The 27,445-nt window shown below is 51.1% G+C and overlaps 1 long non-coding RNA gene across 1 annotated transcript in view; it reads left to right on the forward strand.

Annotated features, from left to right (window-relative positions):
• Positions 1-24,617, forward strand: part of LOC128097319 (uncharacterized) — a 31,422-nt gene extending 6,805 nt beyond the window's left edge. Inside the window, exons 2-3 of the long non-coding RNA XR_008213838.1 lie at positions 21,633-21,867; positions 22,356-24,617. This is a non-coding gene — a long non-coding RNA (uncharacterized LOC128097319). The remainder of the gene's footprint in view (positions 1-21,632; positions 21,868-22,355) is intronic.
• Positions 24,618-27,445: the final 2,828 nt, after the last annotated feature.

The following is a 27,445-nucleotide window of genomic DNA, read 5'->3' on the forward strand; positions in this document are numbered from 1 at the left end:
GTTTAACTATAGTGTGTGTGTTGCACACGAGGACAGCTCTCAGGAGTCATCTACTTCCTGAAATTGTAAGTTAGGCTTATCAACTGGACACAGTCTAGAAGCAATCCAGGAAGAGGGTCAGTGAGGACTGTCTAAATCAGCTGATCTGGGGAGGACTGTCTTGACTGGTGACTAACAGGGAAGGCCCAGTCCGCTGTGGGCGGCATCTTATCCCGAGTTTGGGTCCCGGACGGACTGCGTACCAGTGGAGACGGTGAGCTCAGAGGCGGGCACTCGTGTGCCCATCTGTCGTTGCTCTTGACTCCGACCCGCCCACCTTGACTGTGGGTGTGATGATGGACTGGACCCTGGGATTGTGAGCAAAATAAACCTTTCCTCCCCTCATTTTTAAAAAGATTTGTTTTTATTATATGTTTGCCTGTATGTATGTATGTATGTATGTGTACCACACATGAGCCTGGGGCCTTGAGAGGCCGAAAAGGGGACAAGGAGACATTAGGTTCTCTGGAGTTGAGATCATATATGAAATACCTATCTATCTATATCTATATCTATAGATATATAGATAGATAGAGACAGAGCAGAGACAGAGCCAGCTCAGTCTCACTGTGTAACCCTGGCTGTACTGGAACTCACTCTGTAGACCAGGCTGGCCTTGAACTCAGAGACCTGCCAGCCTCTGCCTTCCCAGTGCTAGGATCAAAGATGTGTGTCACCATGCCCAGCTTGAATTATAGATTACTGTCAGCCATGTCGGTGCTGAAACTGAACCCCAGGTCCCCTGTGAGAACAGCAAATCTTCTTTATCAGCAAGTCATCTCTCCTGTTTTCCACCAAGCTGTTTCTGTTGTTTTTGGTTCAGGGTTTTTTACCACAGCAAAGGAGATGAAACTGTGAACCCCATCTCCACCTCCACTGCATTGGGGTTACAGGTACCCAGTGCTTCGTCCCACTTTCTACATGGTGCTGGGATCTAAACTCAGGTCCACACCTTTGCAAGGGAGACGTTTTACTCAGTGAGCCGTCATCCTAGCCCCCAGATTCATTTTAAGAGCCTCTGTAGGCAGGTTCACACTCAGCAGACCCGAGCACCTCTCCTCCTGTCCAGCCTCCATCTTTCTCCTCCTGTCCATCCTCCATCTTTCTCCTCCTGTCCATCCTCCATCTTTCTCCTCCTGTCCAGCCTCCATCTTTCTCCTCCTGTCCAGCCTCCATCTTTCTCCTCCTGTCCAGCCTCCATCTTTCTCCTCCTGTCCAGCCTCCATCTTTCTTTCTCCTCCTGTCCATCCTCCATCTTTCTCCTCCTGTCCAGCCTCCATCTTTCTTTCTCCTCCTGTCCAGCCTCCATCTTTCTTTCTTCCTGTCCAGCCTCCATCTTTCTCCTCCTGTCCAGCCTCCATCTTTCTCCTCCTGTCCACCCTCCATCTTTCTCCTCCTGTCCAGCCTCCATCTTTCTCCTCCTGTCCACCCTCCATCTTTCTCCTCCTGTCCGGCCTCCATCTTTCTCCTCCTGTCCATCCTCCATCTTTCTCCTCCTGTCCATCCTCCATCTTTCTCCTCCTGTCCAGCCTCCATCTTTCTTTCTTCCTGTCCAGCCTCCATCTCTTGGTGAGAGAATAGGCTCTTCCCACTCTGTTGGTTTGGGATGAGCTCACTCAAAGTCTGTGAGTTCCCAGATGGCTCTGTCAAATTCCAAACCTCCCACTGTAGCAGGAATCTTAGAGAGTCTTATTAATAAAATCAAACCTGAGCCAGGTAATGGGGTGAACTGGAAGATCAGAGATACAGAACAAGCTCCAGCTATCTCACCTTGCCAATTCCTCAGACTGGAAGCCTCTGTGTCCTCATCCCAATGGCTCTCAGCTGAACTGCTGCTAGAAGCCTGAATGCTTAACCAGCCAAAATGCTTAACCAGTCAAATGCTTCTAGTTTCTGGTCCTCACACCTTATAAACCTTTCTGCTTTCTACCACCACTCCCTGGGATTAAAGGCTGCTTTCTGGGATTAAAGGCGTGAGTCACCATGCCTGGCTGTTTCCAAAGCGGCCTTGAACTCACAGAGATCCAGAGGGATTTCTGTCTCTGGAATGCTAGGATTAAAGGCGTGAGTGCCACCATTTTCTAGCCTCTGTATCTAGTGGCTGTTCTGTTCTCTGACCCCAGATAAGTTTATTAAGGTACACAATATTTTGGGGAACACAATACCACCACATCCCACCACGAATAATCCCTGTACCAGCCACCAGTGAGCATGGGGTTGGGGAGATATAAGCACATTATGGTGGGTATTCTCCCTCATCCAAGGTAGGGATATAACCAAAGGTGTCCTGTTAGACTCTTCTGGCTGTCAGAACTGGTTTTTTCCTTTAGCCTTGCCATCTAGACAGGATGGTGGCCGAGGGCTGCTGGTAGCCATCTTGCTGGCTTTAGAGGGAAGGTGTGTGTGTGTGTGTGTGTGTGTGTGTGTGTGTGTGTGTGTGTGTGTGTAGGGGTCATTCATGGCATCACTTGGATTCCTGGACCCAGATACCCCTGAGGCAGGACTATTCCCTGTGTTTTACAGTTATACAACCCAATATTCCCCCTTTTTACCTAGATGTGAATTCCTGCCCCATGCCAATTAAAATACCATGACTAAAATAAACAGGTTGCCCTCAAAGGGAACAGCAAATAGATTTGATGTTGGCCTTGTGTTGGCTTCACAGATGTCCACATCTTTTACAAATATGAAATCTGAGCCGGGCAGTGGTGGCGCATGCCTTTAATCCCAGCACTCGTGAGTCAGAGCCAGGCAGATCTCTGTGAGTTTGAGGCCAGCCTGGTCTACAGAGCAAGATCCAGGACAGGCACCAAAACTACATGGAGAATCCCTGTCTCGAATAAAATCTGGGGCTGGGGAGATGATTTAGTGCTTGGGATCTTTATTGCTCTTAGAAAAGGACACAGGTTCAGTCCCCAAGACCCAGTTGGGTGGCTCACAACCAACTGTGACTTCAGTTCTAGTTCTGATGCCCTACTCTGGTCTCTTTGGGCAGCTGCATGCACGTATATGTCCACACAACCAGGCATGCATATATACAAATGAAATAATAAACAAACCCTTGAATATGGATATCAAGGCCATCTATATGTAGTAGTGCCTGCCTGTACTCCCAGCTACTTGGGAGGCCAAGGTAGAAGGACTTCAGTCTGAAAGTGTATGACCAGCCTGGGTGATATAGCAAGACCCTGTAGCAATAATAATGATAATGATAAAAGAAAAACATGTTTGTGTTTATTATGAGCTGAAGTTCTGTGACAAAGCTTTTTTTATATTTAAGAGCCCACATTTGACCTTGGCTAGAACATCAAGATTATGGGGAGATGGAATGCTGCAGATAAACAGCTGAAGTAGGTCGGGCCAACTCCAGTCCTTTCTAATAGCTGGTTAGTTCGTTACCATTGCTGTCAGGAGACACCACGACCAAAAGCAACTGCTGGAGGAAAGGGTTCATTTCACTCACAGTTCCACAAAACAGTTCATCCTCAAAAGCGGTGAGGGCAGAAACTCAAGCAGGGCAGGAATCTGGAGGCAGGAGCTGATGCAGAGGCCATGGAGGGGTGCTGCTTATTGGCCTTCTCATCGTGGCTTTCTCATAGAACCCAGGACCACTGACCCAGGATGGCACCACCCACTATGGACTGAGCCCTCCCATATCCATCACTAATTAAGAAAACGTTCTAAAGGCCTGCCTACAGCCCGATCTTACGGAGGCATTTTTTTCAGTTGAGAGCCTGTCCTCTCTGATGACTCCAGCTTGTGTCAAGTTGACACAGACCAGCCAGGACAACAGACATGTACTGTCACCTCTGCGTTTGACCTGTTGTGTCCTGACTACTCTCGGAAGGCTTTGCTAAGCCTGACAGATGTCCAGTTTCCACCAACCCTGCAGCTGAAAATGACCTAAAGGTAGCACCTGAGCCGGGAGGCACAGACCTGCAATCCTTTCTCAAGAGGCTGAAGCAGGAGGGCCCCAAGTTCAATCTCATCCTAGAAAACTTAGTAAGACTCTGTCTCAAAATTAAAACAATGTTTAAGAAGGAAAAAAGAGGGTTGGAAAGATGGTTCGATGGCACAGCATGTGATTAGCATGTTAGCATGTGACTAACATGTTAGCATGCATAAGACTCTGGGTTCACTTACCAACAAGGCAAAGCTAACATCTACAAAGGGAGTTCCTGCATTCTATAGTAGCCTGATAACCCCATCTACTTTCTTTACTTTTGATCATAAAAGTCCATGCTGCTTTTCTGTGGTGATATATACCATGCAGGGTGATAAAGTTTGTATTCCCTGGCCCTGGTCATGCATATTTATCTCAGAATGAACCATCTTGTTTCCTTCAAAGCAATATTTTATGTCAACAATATATAAACAAAAGATCCAGGGTGTATAGGTTGGGGTTAGCCTTTATCATGATGTCTTAGTTAGTATTGTCTACTTAACACAACCTAGAGTCATCTGGAAAGAAAGCCTCCATTGAGGATTGACCTGTGGACTTGCTTGTGGGGGACTGTGTTTATTATTAATTGATGCAGAAGGGCCCAGCCCACCGTGGGAAGCACCATTCCCTAGGCAGGTGGTCGTGGGCTGTATAAGAAAGCTGGTTAAGTATGAGCCTGTGAGTGAGCCAAGTAGAAAGCAGTGTCCTGCATGGTTTCTGCTGTGGTTCCTTAACTGTGAGTGAGTTACCCAGTCAGAGGCAATGTGGTATGGGATAGCATGTAGTCCTATGGTTAGGTCCAGTCTTAACTTCTCCCAGTGATGGACTGTGACCTGGAAGTGTAAGATGAAATAAACCCTTTCCTCCCCAAGTTGCTTTTGGTCAAAGCGTTTTATCATAGCAGTAGAGGCAAATTAGAACACATGCCTAATTCTGCCAGGCAGAGGTAGGAATGGGGAAATACAAGAGAAACATGGCTATTCCTCTACCACTCTCAGACAGTCCTGTGAGGTCGGGCCACCCACATATCTGCTGCCTGAATGTCTTGGAGGAGACGGGGATGAGGGAAGGAAGAGAACACCTCCCTTGGAAGCGGGAGGAGCAGAATTCTTCTTGCAGTAGCTGGATGTGACCTCCCCCTCTGCCAGCCTTGAAAATCAGCCAGTCACCATGGTCCTTCACCCAGGGTTGACAGCCCAGTCCCTTGGTGAAACTGACCTGAAGTGATATCAACAAAACTGTTTCATTAAAAAAAAAAAAAAGAAAAGAAAGAAAAAACCCAAACCAACAAGAAAAAAAGGGGAGGGGGGTAGGTTGTCTTGGTGAGGATCCTCAGCTCCCCACTCAACCTCCGGCTTAAAGATCTGAAGCTCTTGACATAATCTCTTCCTTCCCCGAGTCGCTTAGAAGCATGCCGGCCTGGGTAATGTCTAGTCCCTACGCTGTCAACTGTGGCACCTGGCGGTGCCAAAAGCCCCTGATTCTTCTGCCATGAGACTCTTGGAGTGCCCATCTCATAATTAGTTTGACAAGCTTGGGCTCAATTTTCTCATTCCTAGGAGTTAGCTGTCGGATAATCCCCATGACATACATAAGGAAAATCAGGCTCGGAGGGGTTAAAACCACTTGTCAAGAGGCGTGGCTGGGCCTCAAACTCAGGACTCTCTGTCCCCAAACTCAGATTTCCTGCCTATTCAAAGTGGAGAGGGGTGCACTTATATTTCTCTTTTTGTGGCACTGAATTTATAATACCCAGCTACAAGGTAGACGAACTAGCTTGAGCAAGACTGTCTTGCTTTGGATGTGGGATCAAAGCCAGGGCTCTGCAGTGGACCACTCAGCTATACCCTCAGCCCAGCAAAGTGAATTTTAAACACTGTGGGCAGTGCAGGAGGCTCTGGGCATCATGGCTGCTGGGACAGGGCTTCCCATTTGTGCACAGAAGGCCCAGTCAGGCTGGAGTTGGAGGCTGGGAACTCAGTGAAGAAAGGTGGGCCATTTTCCTCAGAGGCTGCCTGCTACCCTCTGGAGCCATGGCCCACCCTGTCACTGCTGACCTCCTTCCTGGGTTCTTAGTTGCTTGTCTGATGGCTGTGATAAAATCCCAGACAAAAGAAACTGAAGGGCGGGGCGGAGGTGGTGCATGCCTTTGATCCCAGCACTCCAGGAGGATCTCTGTGAGTTCGAGGCCAGCCTGGTCTACAGAGTGAGTTCCAGGACAGCCAGGGCTCCTACACAGAGAAACCCCTGTCTCAAAAACAAAACAAAACAAAACAAAAACCAAAACCAAAAAAAAAAAAAAGCAACTGAAGGGCGGAAAGACGGCCGAGTCCGTAAAGCTCTCGTTGTGCAAACACCAAGGCCTGGCTTCCATATGCCCTTATTTCAGAACAACAGCCAAGGCTCTGGACACGGTGGTGCGTGCTTGTAATGCCAGCACTGGGAGGCAAAGGCCCATGGGCCACTGAGGCCCTCTGCTTAGTCAGGAGAGTCCAGTCAGTGAGCTCCAGGCCAAACAAGAACTGTGTCTCAAACAAGGCAAAACAGACCCCAAGGGGAGTGTGCCCGAGGAACCACACCGGAGGTTAACCTCTACACGTGCAAACATACGTGCACCTCCACACGTACCTCCCCCTCACACAAGCAGTTTAAGGAAGGTTTATATGGTTCATAGTTGGAGGGAACAGGCCGTCTTGACACAGAAGAGGTGGCAGCGGCAGACGGGGGAAGGGAGCTGCTCACACTGAACGGGTAGTCAGGAACCAGAGAGAGATCAGCCTGGCGCTCAGTCCGCTTTCTCAGTTTTATTCACTAGGCCCCAGCCCATGGGATGACACTGCCCACTCTAAGGATGGGTCCTTCCTCTTTAGTTGAAACTTCTTTGGATATGCCCTCATAGACATGGCCAGTGTGAGTCCCCTGCGAGATTCTAAATGCAGTCAAGTTGGCAATGCAGCTCGGCTGTCATGCTCTGGATGGGCCTTAGATGCCCACCCTGGATGAGAGTCACAGCACTCTTACGAATGTCGGAGGGCAACTTCGTAGAGTGCGCTCTTCCCGTCTCCCTTTTACATGGGTTCTGGGGCTTGCACTCGGGTCCCCAGGCTTGCAAGTGCCTTACCTGCTCAGCCATCTTGATAGCCCCCACATTTCTTTTAATAACACTGGGCAGGATTAAAAATGGGGACTTATGTTGTTATTGCTGTTTTAGATGGGCTCTCGAAGTATGATCCGGGCTGGCCTGGACTACATGATCTTCCTGTCCCAGCCTCCCAAATGCTGGGATTACAGGCATGCGCCACTGTGCTCACAAGATGGGGACTTTGGGTTTAAACTAACTCTGTGTCTTAGTCTGTTTCTGCTGCTGTAGTAGCATCCCACTGGCTGGGTAGATTCTAAACAGTAGGCATTCCTTTGGCTCCTGGAAATCAAGGACACAGCAAGTTGCTTTTGGCCAGGGCCTTTGCACTGCACTGTCCCCTGGGAGAAAGCAGAAGGTCGAGGGAGCGAAGGAGGAGGACCGAGGGGGGGCTGCAGCTGGCTTTCCATTAAGCTGTCTTGCCAGTACCCACCCTATGCTTTAGGTCGCATGACTTCATTTTCTTTAAAAAAATGTTTTATGTATATGAGCATGTGTGTGCCTGACTGCCCACAGATGCCAGAAAAGGGCATCAGATCCTCTGGGACTGGAATTATGGATGGCTGTGAGCCACCACGTGGATTCTGGGAATTAAACCTGGGGCCTCTGAGAGAGCAGCACATGTTCTAAATCACGGAGCCATCTTTCCAGCCCCTCCTTAGTTTTTGGGACAGGGTTTCTCAGTGAACTTGGAGTTCACCAATTCAGCAAGACCAGCCTGCCAGCGAGCCCCAGGGATCCTCATCTCCGGGTCCTGAGCCCTAAGTGGCAGGTGTACAGTACCTCACCGCTTCTCATGTGGGTGGGTGCTGAGGGTCCAGAATCAGGCCCTCACGGTTGCAATGCCAGCACTTTCCCCGCTGGGCCAGCTCCCCATCTCCCTAGGTAGACACTGTAAGAAAATGGCTCTGGTAACAGAAAATCTTGCAGTCACAGAAAACACGACCGCACTGTTGAAAGGACCACTCTCTCTCCAAGACTCTGCGGAGGAGAGGGTGAAAACAAAGCAGACCGGCAAAGCAGCCTGATTAACTGACCCTGGGAGCTGATAAGCTCTCTTTTTCACTTTTTCAAATCCCAAGTAAGAATAACTTCTATCAAGATGAATTATACTTTAAAAATATTTTTTTATCTCGAATGTCCTATTTTTAGTAAAAACAATACAAACAAGGAAAAGAAGAACACAAACATGTTCACATTTTGTGTGTTTCCATCCAGCCCTTTCTGCGTGTCTATTTCCACGACTAAAAATAGAGACTCTTTTGACTAGGGAAGAAAAATCCCAAGGAATCTTGGAGGCACTCTGCCTGGCTCTGAGGTTCCCATTCCCTGGGAGTTCCCTGCAGCCTGGGAAGTCTGGTTGCTGGTCCAGGCTTCTGGGATAGGGTCTGCTGTTAACTCAGGCTCCTGGCCAACGTGGGCCCACCACCTCAGGACCCTGGGCCAGGAAGCTGTCCTCAAGCTCAGCTTCCCCGGCCTAGCCTCAGGTTCTGCTCCTGCCTCTTCTGCAATTTCTGTGCAATCCGTTTATTAACTACTCCAGACTCGGCAGACTCTAACCAGTGACTTTTCTACCCAGTGGTTTGGGTACCTGTCGGCTCCCCTGAAAGCTTTATTATCTGGACTCACTGGGTCGGGCAATCAACAGATTAGGCTGGCTTTGGTGGCTCATACCTGTGATCCCAAGGCAGGCAAGAGAATTGCTGTAAGACTAGCCTGGGCTACAAAGTGAGATTTTATTTAAAAAGAAAAAAAGAAAGACAAAAGAAAAGAAAAGCAGGTTTGGGCCTAGGGTGTGTGATGGGCCTGCTGGTGCCTGCCCTGTCCAGGTGGGGACAATGTCACAGGGCTCTGTTGGGACTGAGAATATGCTGGTACCAGGGGCTCTACACGGTGACTGACTCATTCACCCCTCCAGGCCAAGGCAGCTCCCCTCAAGGTCCTGGGATATCTCCCTTTGATTCCTAGGAAATGCTACTACTCATTCTGAGGTTGGAGAAGTGGGGAAGGGGACTCCCCAGACCTGTTTCTGCTGGCCTGTCCTCAGGCTGCAACAGTGACTCCCTTTCTCTGGTTTCATCCCCCTCGGCTCCCATGACTGCCTCTGCCCCCAGTACAGTGCTGTGATTCAGACTTTCTGTGTCCCTGCCTGCCTGTACCCTGCCTCCTGCCCACCCCACCCCCAGCAGTTCTCTGTAGCCGCAGCTGTTTCTTTTTTGGTCAGAGGTGAGCATGAATCAGGAGTCACCGGGGTCTGTCCAGAGGTGGCTTTTTCACTTAGAAGGCAAAACAGGTCAGGCTGGTCAGGCCCTCCTTGCTGGGTCAGGGTGAGGACATGGGTAGGGGAGGCCGGCCTGGCGACCAGGCCAGAAGTGGGTGGGTGGAGCTGGGAGCTCTGGGATGGCCATCTGAGGAGCCACTCACAGCATCCACAGGCTAGTCCCTCTCTGCCCTAAGTCCCCAGGGGATGGCACAAAAATATGCTCAGTTTTTGTTATTCAGTGATGGGAAGGAGTACTTACTCTCTTCTCTAAGAGCCTAAATCCACCCCCTCCAAAAAAGAGCATCTCCTAGGAACCATTGTGTATACAATATGTCTTAATTGCTATTTTTAATTTAAAACATCACCTTTATTGTATTTCCTTTTATTGTGTGTATGTGGTGGGGAGGAGAGGGAGATGAGGAAGGAGAGGGAGGGAGGGAGAGAGAGAGAGAGAGAGAGAGAGAGAGAGAGAGAGAGAGAGAATGCACTGGCTCTGGCCTGGGGAAGTTAAGTGGGTTTCCTCGGCTGTACCCCCTCATTCCCAACAAGCCTTGGTTTTAAGTTGAGATGGAACTTTATAAAAGTCATGGTTAAGGTCATGAGGGCCTTCAGACGCCATGGTCCTACAAAACTGAAGCCATGCTGCTGTGGGATGTTCTGTATGTCAAATGTGTTGCTGATTGGTCAATGAATAAATCACTGATTGGTCAGTGGCCAGGCAGGAAGTGTAGGCGGGACAAGGAGGAGAAAAAACTGGTAAGTGGAAGGCTGAGTCAGGGAGACACTGCCAGCCGCCATCAGGACAAGGAAGATGTAAAGTACCGGTAAGCCACAAGCCACGTGGCAAGGTATAGATTAATGGAAATGGATTAATTTAAGCTGTAAGAACAGTTAGCAAGAAGCCTGCCACAGCCATACAGTTTGTAACCAATATAAGTCTCTGTGTTTACTTGGTTGGGTCTGAGCAGCTGTGGGACTGGCAGGTGAGAGAGATTTGTCCTGACTGTGGGCCAGGCAGGAAAACTCTAGCAACACCATGCAATAGTTGCTTGACAAGGAGAAGGCAGGTGAGAAAGCAAGGGCCCAGCCATTTGTTATAGTTAGATCCCTGTGATCTCAGGGACAGAAGGCCTGCTCAGTCTCCTCAGAGACAAGGGAATGGGGTGTGCTGGAAGGATAAATGTGGGGCTAACGCTTGTATGGATGGGGCTCAGCCAACGGGCATCGATACTTCCATGAGAATAACCAGGGCCCAGTTTCCTCTCTTTTCTCACGCCCATTCAGAAATAGCTAACAGCAGACATAGCTGTAGCTCTGACTGCAAGGGCTGCCTTAGTTAACAAGCTCATGGTGCAGGCTGGCTCACAGAACACTCCCAGGACCCTTTTCCACCAGGTTGCTGAGCAGCTGCATTTTTTTTTTTTTTCCTGAGAAAGAAGCTTCCGACTTTAGATGGCCCTCTTGCTGTGCAGGAAAATGGAGGCCTGAAGACATCATGTGAACTCTGGGATCTTTATGTCTCAGAAGCTGAGGTTGACTCAGTTCCGAGCTTTCCTGAAACAAGCTGGTAGAATCCCTCCATTCCTTCCAGCCTTGTACCTGCAGAGGTAAGAAGAGGAAGTCAGATCCCCCAGAACTGGACTTACTGGTGGTTGTGAGCCACCAGGTGGGTGCTAGAAACTGAACCCAGGTCCTCTGCAAGAGCAGCAAGTGATCTTAACCACTGAGCCATCCCTCCAGCCTTTCAAGCTGAGTTCTTATATCTAGACATGATAATAAGGTGTCTTAGATTCCTTCAACATCCTTATGATCCCCAACTCATTGGCACTCACATCCACAACCAGGGTGGTAGACAGGATAACGGCCTCCCTGTCCTAGCTTCTTAAGCTGTGATCATCCTGGAATCTTCACACAAGAGGGACTTTAAACTATGTGGTTATCTGGGCGGCTGTGGTGATATTTTATTTGTACTGAAATGTGATATTTTATTTGTATGTTAATAAAGTTTGCCTGGAGATCAGAGGTCATAGCGAGCTATAAACAGAAGTCAGGCAATGGTAGCACACGCCCTTAATCCGATCACATGGCAGGCAGAGTCTCTGTGTCTTCAAGGACACAGCCAAGCATCGTGACACACGCCTTTAATCCCAGTACCAACCATAGAGACCTGGAGGTCTGTATAGACAAGCAGTGATGTGGCTGGGCTTAGAGCCAATGAAAAGGCAGAACAGGAAGGCAATAATGGCATACTTGGTATAGAGATGAGGCTAAGACAATAGAAAATCAATGTAGAGCTAGAGGTGTGGAAATTTCCTAGGATCAGCTTCTTGAAGAAGGCCAATACGCTGAAATACAAAGACAATGTTTATATGATAACCAAACCTTAATTCTGGCCCAGGCTGGTCTCGAACTCATGATCCTTGGGCCGCAGAGCCAGGTGGATCTCTGTGAGTTTGAGGCCAGCCTGGTCTACACAGCAAGATCCAGGACAGGCACCACAACTACACAGAGAAACCCTGTCTTGAAAAACCAAAACTCAAGCCAAAACAAAGATAAAATACAATATGTGGTTAAAGACTAAGAAATGAGCCTAGGGAGTGACACGTAGGCTGTGTTTGCCTCTCAAACCTTTCATCCTAGAGCCCATGTTAACAACAAACAAACAAACAAACAGAAGGTGTTTGGCATCCCTGGTAACTCCAGTGCTGAGGCGGGGAAGAAAGGCAGAGCCCTAGAGCTTGCTAGCTAAGCAGGAAACCCTACTCAGAGAATCTCAGACCAGTAAGAGGCCCTGTCCAGGAAAGGGGGTTAGGGCTGGAAAGCTCACTCAGCCGTTAAGAGTACCAGCTGGTCTTCCAGAGGCCCCGGGTTCAAGTCTGAGCATTCACATGGTAGCTCACAGCCATCCAAAACTCCAGTTCCCTGGGAACTGATGCACACTCTTCTAACTCCACAGGTATTTCCTGTATGTGGTACACCGTCATACATGCAGACAAAACACTCTATAAAGTAAAGTGAAAGACTTGAATACATCATAAATAAAAATGTGCGTAACATCTGAAGCCCCCGAAACTGTGAGCCACAATCTTTGTTTTCCTCTTTTGATTTTCTTAGGTATTTTGTTACAGCAGCAAGAATGACTGACAGCTAACAGAGCAATGGGTTCTCTCCTAGTGTCTACAGCACAGTCTGTGCTCAAGCCCTGGCATCCCCATCAAAAGCCTGTGCAACTGTTATCTCAACACCCCTAAATTTGAACTTCATGTGAATGAGAGAGAGAGAGAGAGAGAGAGAGAGAGAGAGAGAGAGAGAGAGAGAGAGAGAGAGAGAGTAGGAAGAAGGGAAGGCAGATGCTAGGGGGATAATGTATCACTCCTACAGACACACCCAAGGACTTGCTTCCTTTTTTAATGTATGCATGCATGTCCTGTGCAGAACGAGGTAACTCTATTCCTTAGCCAGCCTGAACTGGGCTTCAGGCTGTGGCTCCTCTCTCCTGTACACCCGGAATGGACTGGCTGCTGCTACCACTGGCTGATTCTGGCATGAAAGGAGAGGTCCAGGGTTAGAACCAACAGAAGGAGTGAGTCCAAGATTCAAGCTCCCAAGGACGGAACTGGACTTGACCAAGATTCTTAACTGCCACCAAGCAAAGGAAGTTGAGGCCCCAGGAGGAAGCAGACCAAGATTGAAGGATCACAGGCTCCAGGTCAAAGTTCATATCCTGACCTTGATACCTGTAAATCACAACCTTGGACAGGCACTCGGATCCTTTCTCTGAGTCCCTATTGTCCTAACTCAACTGAGGATAATGATATTCCATACAGCTGGCTATTTAGGTTACAGGAGACACAGGGCCTCTGGTGTAGTGCTGGATGTACTGCCGAGGGCTCAAGGAACCAGCCTATATTTATGCATTCCTGCACGGTTATTTGCATTACTATTACTATACTCCTTGTATTGTTTGTGCTTATCTCTCTGGCATCTAAGATGGTGCCTGGAACACAGCAGCTTAATAATTATGTGCTGAGTGAACAGGTGACCTCAGAACAGGTTTAGCTGCAGGTAGCCAGTAAGGGAGCAGATCCCCAGAACCCCTGAGGTAGGCTCAACTCACCCCTACCTGTCTAAGCCATCCTGATGACCCTCATGATAAATAAACAAGATAATTGGGAATGTAGCAAGCCCAAGTTGTGGCTTCCCTTCAGCTGAATTCTGGGATATCTGTTTCTTTCTTACCTGGGAGAGGAGGTGGAGGGCCTCTGGGGATGTCTGTGGATTCTGACTCACACAAGGGCCTGTGGAAAGGGACAGTGTCCTCATCTATCCCATGGAGCAGAGATGGGACTGGGAAATAAGATCAGGATGAAGAAAGGATATAACCTCTGTCCTCACTGAGCTCCACATCTGGAATATCCAGCATGTTTAGCTGGCATTGCTGAAGGACATTGTGCCCCCACAGCCATGCCTGAGGACAGAACTCAGACTCCACGGTTCTTTGGACCAATGCACCTCCAAATTCCTGGAGCTCTGAGATGTCCCATTGCCATAGATATTTTGAAAGTGAGTTTTTAAAAACAATTTAAATTTATAAATTATTTATAATTTTAAATTATAAAAACAATTTAATTTGTATTTTATTATGTGTGGAGATGGCACATCCATGTCGTGGCGTGTGTGGAGGTCAGAGGACAACTTAGGGACTCAGCTCTCCCTTTCTTCCACGTGGGTGTCGGACTTGGTGGCAAGCACCTTTAACCACTGAGCCATCTCACTGGCCCGGAGTCTTCTGTTCATACCAGCGCCATTTCTGTTCCCCTGGGTCTACATCAGAAGCCAGACATTCTCTCCCCTCCCATGCCATCCCTTATACCTGTAGATTCTACCTCTGAAGACCTGACCACCATGCTCTAGAGAAGTGAACTACCGTTGCTGCTGGCCGTTTGCAGTCAGCCTCTCCGCCCTTTCCCTGGTTCAGCTCCAAAAAGCCCAGTGAATCCTTCTCAGCTTTGCACAGTGACTTGGGACTTAGCCAGGCACGTCCCCATCCGTAGACTCCTAAGCATTCCAAAGACATTTGCAGAGTCAGCCACCCCTCCCTCTTTGACCCGTAGCGAGTACCTTGGAGGACCCAGAGCAGTCTCTTGCATGTCCCAGAGTCTATTTTCACAGCCAGAAATGTGACCTTGTTTCAGGAATACCAGTTAACATGCTCCCCACAATTAATTTCTCCAACAGCTCCGAGAACTAGCTGTTACCCCCAGTTTTGCCAAGAGCCCCCCACCCCTGGGACTTGGTTACTTGTCCCTTTAGTCTTCGTTAGCTACCCTGGCAGCCCCCTGAGCTTCCCCACCAGAGCCCCATACCTGCCCTGGTACATCTTTCCCTCTTGCTGCGAGCTCCCGTTAGGAGAGAGGACATGGGCTCAGGCTTGTCACACTCCCAGAGTGCCTGTCCCCGAGAAAGCTGAAATAATAATGTTTTTGGAGTGGGATGGACCCTGTACGCTCGAAATTTCTTTTCCTCTCACACTAAAAACCTGTCATCCCCAGAAGGGGATTCGCTCAGTGTGCGCTGTGGAGAGATTGAAGTGGGGAGGGAGACCGCTTGTCCCAGCTTGGTATTTGTGTTAGTTCCCAACATGCATCTGTCCCTTCACTAACATGGAGGAACAGGGTCCCTGAGGTGGGCTGTGGGGACAGGGCAGGGTCAACATTGGGTGTCTTTCTAGCCCTTTCTGAGTCAGGACCCCCTGACGTCATTCATCCTCATGTACCCAGAGATGTGAACTCTCAGAGGGCTGGAGCTTCTTCTTAAAACGGGACCCCAATCTAGGACGCAGCCACAGCTTTCTGGGTTATCAGCCTGCAGGGGTCATTCTCTCCCTCAGGACCTCTCATGGCTTAGAGACTCACACGCTGACTAGAATAACAATGGCCGGGACAGGCTTTTGGAGGGGCAGGAAGGCCCAAGCAGCCCTGCGAGACGGAGAGGTCACTTGGTGTCACCAATATTTATTGACACAGCCATGACTGTTCCTGGGACAGCTGTGAATCAGAGGAACTGCCGGGAAAAGCATTCAAAGGCCAGACACACACTGTCTGACCCGTGCCTGCCACCCCACCCGCATCCCTGTGCCTTGCACCAGGACCGGAGCCTGGAAGCCCTGGGGCCGGGGATAGCACAGCACATGCACAGGTGCCCACAGGACACTGCCTGCCAGCTGTTCCTTAGTTTGGGTCTTCATCAGTTAAACACATATACTGAGATCCCACTGTACCCCGGGCTGCGTTCCGTTCGTGGACTGTGGTTATTTTTAGTCTGGGGACCGACTGGGGACAAGGCATTGCTTAATCTAGATTTTAGGTTCACTTCTCTGCTTTTGGTTGGTTTCAGGATGCTCAGGTGAGGTGCACAGCCAGGCTCCGGCCTCAGGACCTTGGGATCCTAGCAGTACCAGCCCTGGCTGGGAGCCAGCAGTTTCCATTCAGGTTTCAGTCAAAATACAGGTTCCATATGTACTCCCTGAGGGACAAGACAGCACGAGTGAGCCACCCAGGTTCAGCCCAGGACAGGTGCCCCGGCCAGGCTATTCACAGGCCTCGCAGTGAAACTAGCTGCTGGGCTCCCTAGCTCCTGGGGTACCCCTTTCCTTATTACTGTCCCCCTGTTGCTGGGAGACACTACGATACACTGCCATCTGCTCTGCAAACCTCCCATAGCCCCTAGCCCCTTCGGCCATTTGAGCAGCCCAGTCCTCTAATCAGAACCAGCAGGATTGGCTCGCACCCTCCAGAACCTAGCCTGACTTCAGTGGCCATAAACCACGCGAGCTCTTTCCTCTGTGCTTCTGGGAGATGCTGCCTGTAGGAACCTCATAGGCAAGCACTTCCTGTGGCTCGAGGCCAGGCAGGTGCAGCTGAGTCTTCCAAGGCACAGAGCCCGGGGCTTCCCAAGCAAGCCTGGTACTCCCAGGCCTGGCACACCAAGTACCAGGAGGACACCGTGGAATGGAAGGACCCCCAAGGGCCAGGACCTGGCTGCTGCCTCTGAGCTCCTCAACATCCTTGCTTATTATTCCCTGCAAAGTCAGAGTCATCTGGACAGCCCCAGGGACCCTCTTGTGGGTAGCAGACCGCCAGCCATTTTCCTTGACTTCTGCTACGTCAGCTCAGACATGTCATGTTGACCTGATTTTACCTGTCTGCCTCAGGATCCCATAGGGCAGGGCACCCACTGTGCACTTTGCACAAAGCTGTGTTCAGAGATGTTTTCCGGGCCATTGGATCAGAGCTACCCGAATCCCTCTGGAGCCGGCTCTGGCAGGAGGCTTTAACCCTGGAGCCTGAGACAGTGAAGCCAACTTTTTCCTACTGGACTCCTCAAGGCTGGTGTGGTCTGGACCTGTGTTGTCTCTGGCCAAGTGGACCAGGTTGATTCCAGTACATACACCAACTTCTGGCCCAGTGTGGACCAAGCTTTCTACTTGGAGAGCACCCCCATGGCTGAGCTGGCTGAGGACTCATTTGGAATCTCTAAGGAACCCCAGCTGCTGGGTCTTCAATCCCTGGTGTGAGGGGAGCACTTGGCATAATGCTTCCTGTTCCAGCTTCTGCTCAGGCAGAGATGGAGGTCGCTGGGCACCTTGACATCTTGGATGCCCCCCACAACTTCAAGGCCAGTGTGCGGAAAACCACTCTCTCAAGCCCCAAGATGCGTGTGCAGTAGTTTCCTCCAGGCCCAGTCCCGTGGGGTAGCCTCAGGAAAGAGGGCTTTTCTTTACAGAGCTTGGAAGATGCATGTCCCTAAACCAGAAGCCCAGAGAAGGGCTATTAGCTGAAACAGACTGAGGCCTCCACCTGCAAGCTGGACGGAGCTACCAGTGGGCAGCCAGCAACACACAGCTCCACTTATTTGAAGCAGCTGGGGATGCTCTTCCAGACCCAGTGAGGATGATGGCTAGCCTCCTCCTCAGGAGTGGGGCTGGGGATGGCATCAGGTGTCAGTCACAGTCAAGTTGTCATCAGTACATCCCTGGGGTGGAGGGAGGGCCCCAGTATGAAGTGGTCCTGCCATGCTCAGTAGTTTCTACCAGTTGCTGCCAATGATCTAGCTCCTCATCTGCAGTGTGCTGCACAGTCTGCTGGGCAAAGTGACATGCAGCGGACTTCAGGGTGGGGATGCTGAGGAGAGACGGCGGGTGTTTACTGAGCCCTGTGTATGCTGGCACCGGTGCTGGACTTTGGGGGTTAGAATGAGGGGAGAAGTTGCACCCTAGAAGCTGCAGGTGGAGACAGGACAGTGGAAGGGGGAGGGGTGGGGAATGAAGGGAGCGTGTGAGTCAAGGCCGTGGGCCTCCCTGGATCAGCTGGAAACAGGAACCTCAGATCCTCCCCCCCCATACTCAGGGATGGGATCAGCCAGTGTTTCCAGAACATGAGATCTTTGGTGGGCTGCATCTCTGGGAAGGAGGGCGGGCTGAGGGGAGGAAGTGGTGTCTAGCCTGAGGCTGCAGCTGTATCCTCTGCCTGCTTCTCCACAGCAGTTGTTCACAGGTCTGGCCTGCTCTCCCTATGTGGTGCCCCGACCATGACCCTGAAAGGGGCTGTGGAAAGGCTCCCTACCCCCACCCACCTGCCTCCTGGTCTCAGACATTCCCGTGTGACTCTGGAGGGTGGAGATGAAGCCTGGAAGCTTCTCAGAATTCTCTGTTGTCCCCTCCCCGGCTGGTAGCCAGAATTCCCCACCTTTTCTGTGGGACCCGGATGGCCTGCCCAGTTGCTCAAGCCTGCAGGGCACATGGATCTGAACCTTACTTCCACTCAGGAAAAACCTGGCTTATCCAAGGGTGTGCCTGGCAGGCCTCAGCCAGGGGCCCTGTGCCAACAGTGTAGTTATCGGAGGGCCCTGGCTTGTGCACTGTGTTCAAGGGTGCTTTGAGCCCCCCTGGCTTAATTGAGAACCATTTCTCGTCTGGCTAGGATTCGAGGTCTGGAGAGAGCATGGGGCTCTGGAATCCGTCCCAGGGAGAAGCCTGACTGATGACAACCAGTCCACAGGTCCACTTAGGGGAGGCTTCTATCCACTGGAGCCCAGTTCCACAGGGCTCAGCGAGGTCCTGGGCTTTTGTGAGGTTAGCCTTGGGGACGCCAACACTGCCCTTTCCTTACTGTCCTCTTCTGAGCAGTTGCTGAGAACATTCCAGGACCTGTCGGTAAGCCTAGCCTCTTGTCCACTGGTGCCTCTTCCATGGGAAGTCCAGCACTACTTCGATAACCCTCAAGGCCAGGTTCCCAGGGTGTGGTCAACCCCACGGATGCCAGCTCTGCCCAGGGACCACCATTCTCCTACCACAAAGAATTTACCTGTGTTTTCTCTCTTCAGTTGTCTCCCCTTCCTTTATTCCTTTCTTTTTTCTTTAGTCTTTTGACACAGGCCTTCATGTAGCTCAGGATGACCTTGAATTTGCTACGTAGCCAAAATCCTTCCTACTTCCACCTCCCAAGAATGCTGGGACTGGGCTGGAGAGATGGCTCAGAGGTTAAGAGCACTGACTGTTCTTTCAGAGGTCCTGAGTTCAATTCCCAGCACCCACATGGTGGCTCACAACCATCTGTGATGAGATCTGGCGCCCTCTTCTGTATACATAATAAATAAATTTAAAAAAAAAAGAATGCTGGGATTACAGGCATGAATCGGGACATCAGACTTTTTTCTTTCTTTCTTTTAACCTTAAAAGCCTTTACTGGGTCCAGCTGGAATTTACTCCTTAGAGCCCTCACAGGCGTCGCTAAGGACAGTGGTGGCCTTTTATCTCCTTTGCAGACAGTGATTGAAGCAGGTGTAAATAGGGCTGACTCCTTCTGGGGCCCTAAGAGAAAAAACAGTTTTTTTTTTTTTTTGGGGGGGGGTTCCAGCTTTAAGAAGTGCCTGCATTCCTGGCCTCCCTCCTCTACCTTCTGGAGACTTCCCAGGATGCTAAGACAGCGAGTGGTCTACAATGACAAGGTCCCTTTGTGTTTGGCTACTGGGCCTCTGCCCCAAAACTCCTGTTGACTTTTGGGGAGGGTTCTCTGTTTGCCATTGGACTGGCTGCAGACACCCATGTGCCCAGGTTGAAGGTCAGCTGGAGCATCCTCAACTACAAGAGGCTGACTCATCAGCGGCCCTGGGAGGAGGCCTGATAACTGACCCTGAGTAAGGGAAAACTGCGGCATAAGCATGTGTGGCTGGTTCTGATGCTAGGTAGAGGTGGTGTGGTGGGCAGAATCACAGCCGCATGAAGATGTTTAGGTCATCTTCACGATTTGACAGGACAAAGGGGCTTTGAAGACGGCATTAAGGACTTCCAAGTGGTGAGATCAACCTGAATTACCCAGGCAGGTGTGGTGATAGCAAAAGAATCCTCACAAAGAGACAGGAGGGAGCTTCAGAGACAGAGTCAGAGGTGGAGAGATAGAGACACAGAGACAGGAAATGTCAGAGAAAGGGAGAGACAGACAGACAGACAGACAGAAACAGGAAGAGATGACACACTCACATAGAACCAGGAAGAGACACAGAGCTGCTACCACCTATGGCTCTGAAGATGGAGCAGGAGGCTGCGAGTGAGCCAGGAACAGAGGCATTGCTTGAAGCTAGGAAATTAATATAAACAGTCTTCCCTGAGGTTCTGGAGGAGTCAGCTCTCCTGAAACCTGCTTCTATCACGTCTGGCCTCCAGAGCTGTGAAGTCACACGTCAGTGTGTCTGTGGTCACTTGTCACATTGGTCCCTTGTCACAGGAAACTCGCAGGGATTGCCTGGTGTGCCTTCCCCTCCTGTCAGAAGCCCCTAGGTTCTTCTGGGACCCCTCTGTGGCTTTCAGGTGACCCCGTTTTACACCAGAACTTGGTTCCGTTTTCAGCGCAAATGCAGACAGGAGAACTCTGCATCCTGTGCGTGTGGAGGTGACTCCCCGTCCAGCAGCAACCATGAAGCACTGACTCATAGCTACCTCCTAGAAGTAAGAAACGAACAGTTCAAAACTTGTCAAAATAGACTGGGAACATATGGGCACACGGATGAACTAAAATACCAGGGGAACCGGGCTAACAACCGACTGAACACAGACTGAGGGTGTGACACCCACTTCTGGACTCCAGAAAGTGGAGGACACTTACCGCTGTGATGGAAACAGTCCCACACACTGTCATCTGACTACCCAGGGTGTGTGTCAAGGGACCCAGAGGCAGACACTTCCCTGCCGCCCCTGGGACTTTAGTTTGCTTCCATCTCCAGTGCTGGACCTACCTGGCCTTCGCTGCATCTGTCTGTCCCTCTGTTCAGTCCAAATAGATGCCCAGACCCTGGCCTTGTGCTTAATTCCACATTCCTCTTGCAGATGTCCAACTAGACACGAATACCCACGCAGGGCTGGAGAGAGGGCTCAGTCGGTACAGTGCTTGTCTTACAAGTAGGGGAACCCTGAGTTCAAGTCTCAGAATCCAAGAAGAAAGTAAGGGGTGGTGTGCACCCTTCACACTTCTAATTCTAGTGTTGTTGGGAGGTGGTGGAGACACATGGGTCCCTGGGAACGGCTGCTCAGCCAACCTCGCTGAATTGTTGAGTTCCAGGCTGGTGAAAGGCCCTGTGTCAAAAAAGCAAAGTGGATGTTGGTCTAAGGGACAGCTGCCGAGGTTTACCTGTGGCTTCCCATGAGTGTACTTACACTGAAGAACACACACGCGCACACACACACACACACACACACACACACACACACACACGCAATGGATCAGTGAATCCAAGTGTCCTGTGATGTCCCCCCGGCTACAGGGACTCTGTTCCTTCTTCATGACTTCCTCTGATGCAGAGCAGGCACGTGGGGCTCTCTGAAGAGGTCTAGTTGATGCCCACATGGTAGGCATCCACGAGAAAACAGACCACGGTGTTAACATGATCACAGTCATCGTCGGCAGCATGGCCACTGGAATCACGGTGGGTGAGCGGCTGCTCACCCCAGTGAGGCAGGTCTTGCTGTCTGAGTCAGCTGCCCCTGTGAGAGCAGCTGTCTGCTCTAGTCTCCCTCTTACCCTCCAGGGCCTGGCTCCCCCTTTCCCTTCCTTCCTGTCTGGAGGCTGCATTCTGTAGGTCATACCAAGAGACTTTCATGCCCTCTGCCTTAGGGCTAGACTCAAGGCAGGCCAGATGGAAGGGGGCCTGTGATGATTTCCTGGAGCTAACAATACACATGCACTCTCTCACAGTTCCAAGTGTCCAAGCCCAGGGCCCTCCCCAGGCTCTGGGAGCATCTGTCTGGACCTCTCCCCACTTCGGGTGGCTTGTCTTCCTTGGCTTGGAGAAACATCTCTGCCATCGTTGCCTCCTTCAGCTCTGCATATCTGCCATGTTGTCTTCCAGTGGGGACACCAGTCACTGAGTGATGACTTCACCTGGTGGTACTTACCTTGCTCCGTGTGGAGAGAGAGCGCCCGCTTTTAAGTGAGTTCACATTCTGAGGTCAGGGTGGGCATGACAGTTGGGGTTCAGTTTAGACCTCTGCCAGACCCTGTGAGCTGCCGGTGTCCATGACTGAGAGCTGCCGCTACCTGTAGAGTGGCTGCTGTCCTGGGCTTCACTTATTGGTCCCCACCCCAGGTGCCCTCACCCCCCACTTTTTTCTCTGAGGCTCCCCGGTCCTACACATTCCACGTGAGCAAACCTTCTCTGAGGTGCTATCTGTCTCCTGTTGGGACACCAAGACACAGTGTCAGTACTAAGCATATCTACAGTAGTCTCCTTCTGTTCCCCTTCCCACTGAACAGGAACTGGGGACCTGGCAGGGGTGGAGGCTATCTCAGTAACCCAAAGGCGTTGGTCTGAGTCACTGCCTAAAATCAGGAGGCTGAGCCTGGCCAAGGTCTGCCTCAGGGCTGTGCTCCTGATGGGCCTCACTGCCTCAGACAACAACCTTTCCCCTCTTTTTTCAGGTTCCCAGGGAAAGCCCCCTGCTTATGGTATGGAGACGCAGCTGTGGGTGACAGAGGCCCAGCTCCCACCAGTTTCAGCAAAAGAAGCTTGGAGAGTTCTGAGGAGGCCTGGCTTGGGGTGCCTGTGGATTCAGGCATGCAAATGATGGCCTAAAGCTGGCACACCTCCCTGTTTCCAGTACTCCGATGCTTTTCCAGACACTCTCAGCAGCTCTACTGGGTGGGTCTGAGATGGCTCCCAGAAGGCTGGTCAAGGGGATCCATCCAACTAGGCTTCCCCTGGGAAGCAGGCTTCTTTCTCAATGGCGTTGACAATTGTCTTAGGGGAGATGCTTGTGCATAGGGTCATATGCTGGGCAGTTAGCTTCCCCAAAGTGAAACTTGAGTGCCAATGAGACTTGAGGGGAAAGTGGGTGGAGCTAGGCTGCATAGGTCCCACTGGGGAAGGGAAGCTTCTTGGGTCAACTGTAGTGTTGAGAGAACATAGGCCATTGGGTTTCATCTTCTATACTGTAGGGTCCTCCCTGGCCAGAGAGGCTAAAGGAGAGGGTGGTCAGAGGCTGTGGGGAGGGGGCAAGGTGCTCTTTGATGTCCTGTGTCAGATTTAAGACACCCCAGGTATCTCAACACCACAAACCCTCCCACAGGGATGGTGGCTTAGACTCTGAGCAGACCTGACTGGCATCCTGAGCTCACCAAGGGTCTAATACCATAACAGGAAGGATCTACGTCATCCTCACACATCACTGCCCTTTTCCATCCTGGACCTTGGTTTCCTGTTCCTTTTTGAGAGGAGACTTTGATAGGCTCCAAAGATGGTCAGGATGGGTCATGTCCCCATTTCACATCCCCTGGCTCCTGACTTTGGATGTCTCCCTTGGTCCAGCCCAGCCAGAGGCCCCTGAAGGCATGGTGGCCGGTCCAATGCTCCCCTTGTTTCCTCCGTATCCTCAACAGACCCTTGTTTGGTAAGCTGCCGTGTGAAGCTCTGCTCTGAGCAAGGCGGGGAGGGCTCGGAGCTCTCCCGGCCACGCACTGAATAAACAAGCCTGGTGCCAGCTCACTGCCAGGCGGTGAAGGACACAGAGAGGCCAAGACGATGGAGAATCAGAGCCATCTCTGTCTGGAATCCTGACTCGGTTCTTGCCAGCTGTGAGGCACACTTGGGTCAAGACTCCCCTGCCCCTGTGCCTCAGTTTCCTCCCCTGTAAAATAAGATGGGAGTCCAATCTTCCAGAATCACAGTGGGGTTCAGATAGAGCACCCTGGTGCTTTCCAACAGGCTTGGGGGCACAGACACAGCCTTAAGTTCTCGCTGGCCTTTCCTGCTGCTTGTCACACAGATGTTTGTTCATGTTCCGTTATAAAACTCCTATACATGTAACGTGTAAATCCTTGGGCTAGAGATGCCCCTCAGTTGGTAGAGTGCTGGCCAGGCATGCATCATGTCCCAGGTCAACTTTAGCACTACAAGAACCCAGCATGGTGGTGCCTGTTCGTCCTTCTAACCCTTGTGAGGAGGCGGCAGGAGAGTCAGGGATCGAGGTCATCCTCTGTCACATAGTGAGCTAGAGATTACTATCCTGGACTCCATGAGACCGTATCTCACAACAGAAACAGAGGAAATTCCCTGCTCCCTTCCTCGCACGTCCCTTCTGCTCCTGTGAGATGTGTTTGTCAGGTGAGTGAGGTGACAGGTGATAAGACACAGGGCCCGTCCTGCCCTGGTCCTCTCTAGTCCCCATCTTCTGTCTTTCCCCTCGTCCCCTGTTCCTGGGAAGTGGCCGATTTCCTTGCTGCCCTCACGCCCTTTCGCATGGACCCCACAGCATTCATTTGTTCCCAGCCAGCCCCATCCCCACCTACCATCTCTCCCGGACTCTCTTCTCTACCTTTAAGAGTCAGGTATATGAACCAGTGTCCAAAGGGTCAGAGCACGGTCACCCTTGCCTGACTTGCCCTGGCCTCTCAGGAGCCTCTGGTTCTCTTTCCTGTAGCCAGAATGGCGGCGTGCCTTGAGGATGGGGTGGACCAAAGTTGCTTGGGTACATGGGTGAGGAAGGGAGCTCCTGGCCTGGTGGCTGGAGTCTATCATGGTTATCTGGAGAATCTCACAGCCTTCCTCTCACTCACTGCTACTTTATCCCCAGGTCAGCGAAATCTCTCCTGATTTTGGACCCTCTGTGGGTGTGAGGGTGGGATAAAGACAGGGAAACAGGAGCTGACTGGGAGAGAGGGGAGTCGGGGAGGGGCTGAGGAGTGAAGGGAGGGAAAATAAGGGATGTAATGTATGAGAGAAGAATAAACGTTGTTTAGAAAGTTGCTTTTTCTGCTTGGTGTGATTTTGGAATTCCTTACTGGACACTTCGGCTGTAAGACGCCATTCATTTAGATCAAATAGGTCGACAAAGATTTAAAACAGGTCTGTGCTGGCTGTTGCTGGGAAGGCCCAGTAGTACATTGCACTTGTGCTCTGTCTGCGTGCTGCGCCTTCTGCTGTCCTGGGGCCCCACTCTCTGAGGACCTGTGTTTTGTGGAGACCTATGAGCTCAGGATCGGGAGGTCAGCATGGGTTTGCCAAACCCCTGGGGGAAGCTGTGCTCCCAAGAAGGTGTGTTTGGCACCTGAGCACCTAGATCTAGTCCCCAAGTCATTAGTAATGAAAACAAGGTCCATCCCATGCACAGGGCATTATAATGAGAAATCCACACATTCGGTACCAGATCTAATGAGAGACCCACAGATGACTGGGAAGAAGACTTATTTATTAAGGGATGAAATGGGGATCACACACTCAGGAATATAAAATGAAGTAGACGCTGCTGCTGATCCAGCTGCTGTTGTCCTGCCGTGCTGCCCAAGGGCGATGGGGACCAACCAAGCCATGTTCTCCGCCACTTGCTCCTGCTCTGACCACCCAAGAGAGCACGTGACACCGATCCTCAGTTCTTAAGCAGTCACCTACGCAGAGAAGACCACGCCCTAGGGCTTGTCACCCCAATCCCATTGGTTGAACAGATAGAATTCCCACAGCAGGGCATAGGCATGTGTACCACATACTGAGTCTCACTGACGCTGTCTTTGTGGAATCTAGCCCACGGTCTCCGTCCCACCTCCAGCCATCCCCAATAGCCAGATTCTGTTTAAGAACAGTCTTTGTTCTCCGTAAATCTCCCACTGTGCCCCATCGCTCCCCTATCTCATAGGAGGAGTCAAACGAACATGCCACTGACCTAGAGAAGAGCCAATATTTTATTCCAGAGACTTAATTCCCCTGGCGGGGGGGGGGGGGGGGGGGGGGGGCGGGGCGGGGGGAGAAGCAGCACAGGGTAGGTTGTATACAAAGGCACCTTGCCCAGGAGGATGCTGTTCTCAGTGAAGACATTGACTAATCTACATGGGGGCGTGAGGATGATTTGGGGACCTGGAACTGTGACCGAACCTGGAATAGTGGACTTGTGTGCATACCTCCATGCTGGCCTGAACACACTTGTGGATGCTGCAGAACACTCTTGGCACACCTGATCCATGGGTCAGCAGTGCCCAGCTCTCTGAACTCACAGGGCATCCTAAGGTCTCTCTACTTGCCAGCTCCTCTCAGACCTGAGTCCAGCCTCGCCTGGCTCTGTGCTAACAGGTCTCAGCTAGCATTCAGAAGAAAACAAAACAGCGAATGAATGCCACACGCAGGAAGCAAGGGCTCCGTGGAGCAGGTGGATAATAAAGGGTGAGGGCTGGGAACTGAAACTTCCCGCTGCCCCTGGGTTGACCGGACTAGTTGGAGGTCTGGGTCTGGGGAGCAGAATGGGAACTCTGGAGACCAAGGTCACATCAGCAAATGACTGCCTGTGTTCCCTGTCTAAGCAGCCCTCAGACCACACGGACAGACAGAGCTGAGATAGCGTCAATGTTCAGCGCCTCATCGCTCCAAGGGCACTCCAGGGCCAGCAGGCCATTTTCTGCCATCGTGTGGGGCTTAAGCACTCTATGAGACTCCCAGGGTGTGGGGCAGGGGCAGACGGCAGCTGGGTGAGCCCTGTGGCAGCCAGCCCGCTGGGGGCCTGCTCACCCCTCCCTGGGCTCAGGCGAGAGCCTGGAGCACAAAGCTACTTTTATTTATGGTGGTGTCGGGGCCAGCCTCTGTCTAGACAGCTGCTGTTATCATTCGAGGCCATCCTGGAATGCGTGTCCTCATCTACTGGGAACAGAGGACAGTGAGCAGATTAAACAGCTCGTAAAAATAAGCTGGCAGCCGACAGAGCTCTAAAGACCGGGGTAACCTCGGCCGGGTCAGGTGTCCTCGTCGGTCTTGGACAGAGCAATGTTTACGGAGAAAACAGGAGTGATGTGGCCCTGGAGAGGCCAGCCTAGCTGTTTTGGTGCCCCTCTGCAGAGGCGCCCTTCGGGAGGCCACAGAGCATGCCCTCATAAGTGTAGGAGGAAGGGGCCACCTTGCCCAGGACAGGCTTTCTAGAACAACCAAGAGTCAGTCTGCAGAAAACTTGGCCTCCCAGACCTGGGAGTCAACATGAGTAGAGATCAGAATGGTCCACTTTTAGCATTCCCTAAGGTTGTGTGTGTGTGCGTGTGTGTTTACAAACTAGTATGTGTGCATATGTATAAGCAGGGGCACGTACATGTGTGTGCATGTGGAACTGACATCAGGAGTCTTCCACCTTATTTTTTGAGACAGCGTCTCTCACTGAACCTGGAGCTCACAGATTTAGTCAGACCAGTGGTTCTCAACCTGTGGTTCGAGACACCTTTGGGGGTCGATTATCAGATATTTCATTATGATTCACAACAGTAGCAAAAGCAGTTATGAAGTAGCAATGAAATAACTTTATGGTTGGGGTCACCACAACATGAGGAACTGTACTAAAGGGTCGCAGCATTAGGGAGGTTGAGAACCGCTGAGCTGGACCCTCCTGTCTCTGTGTAGCCTCAGAGCTGGGGTGACAGATGCACTGTCAAGCTTGACTTTTCACATGGGTGCTGAGGATTTGAATTCAGGTCCCCATGCTTGCACAGCAAGCACTTTGTCCACTGAGCCGTCTCTCCAGCCCTGTGGGGTCATTCTAAACTCCAAA

The sequence above is a fragment of the Peromyscus californicus genome, unplaced genomic scaffold, assembly GCF_007827085.1.
Source record: "Peromyscus californicus insignis strain IS unplaced genomic scaffold, ASM782708v3 Scaffold_5__1_contigs__length_169319896, whole genome shotgun sequence".
Classification (NCBI taxonomy): Eukaryota; Metazoa; Chordata; class Mammalia; order Rodentia; family Cricetidae; genus Peromyscus; species Peromyscus californicus.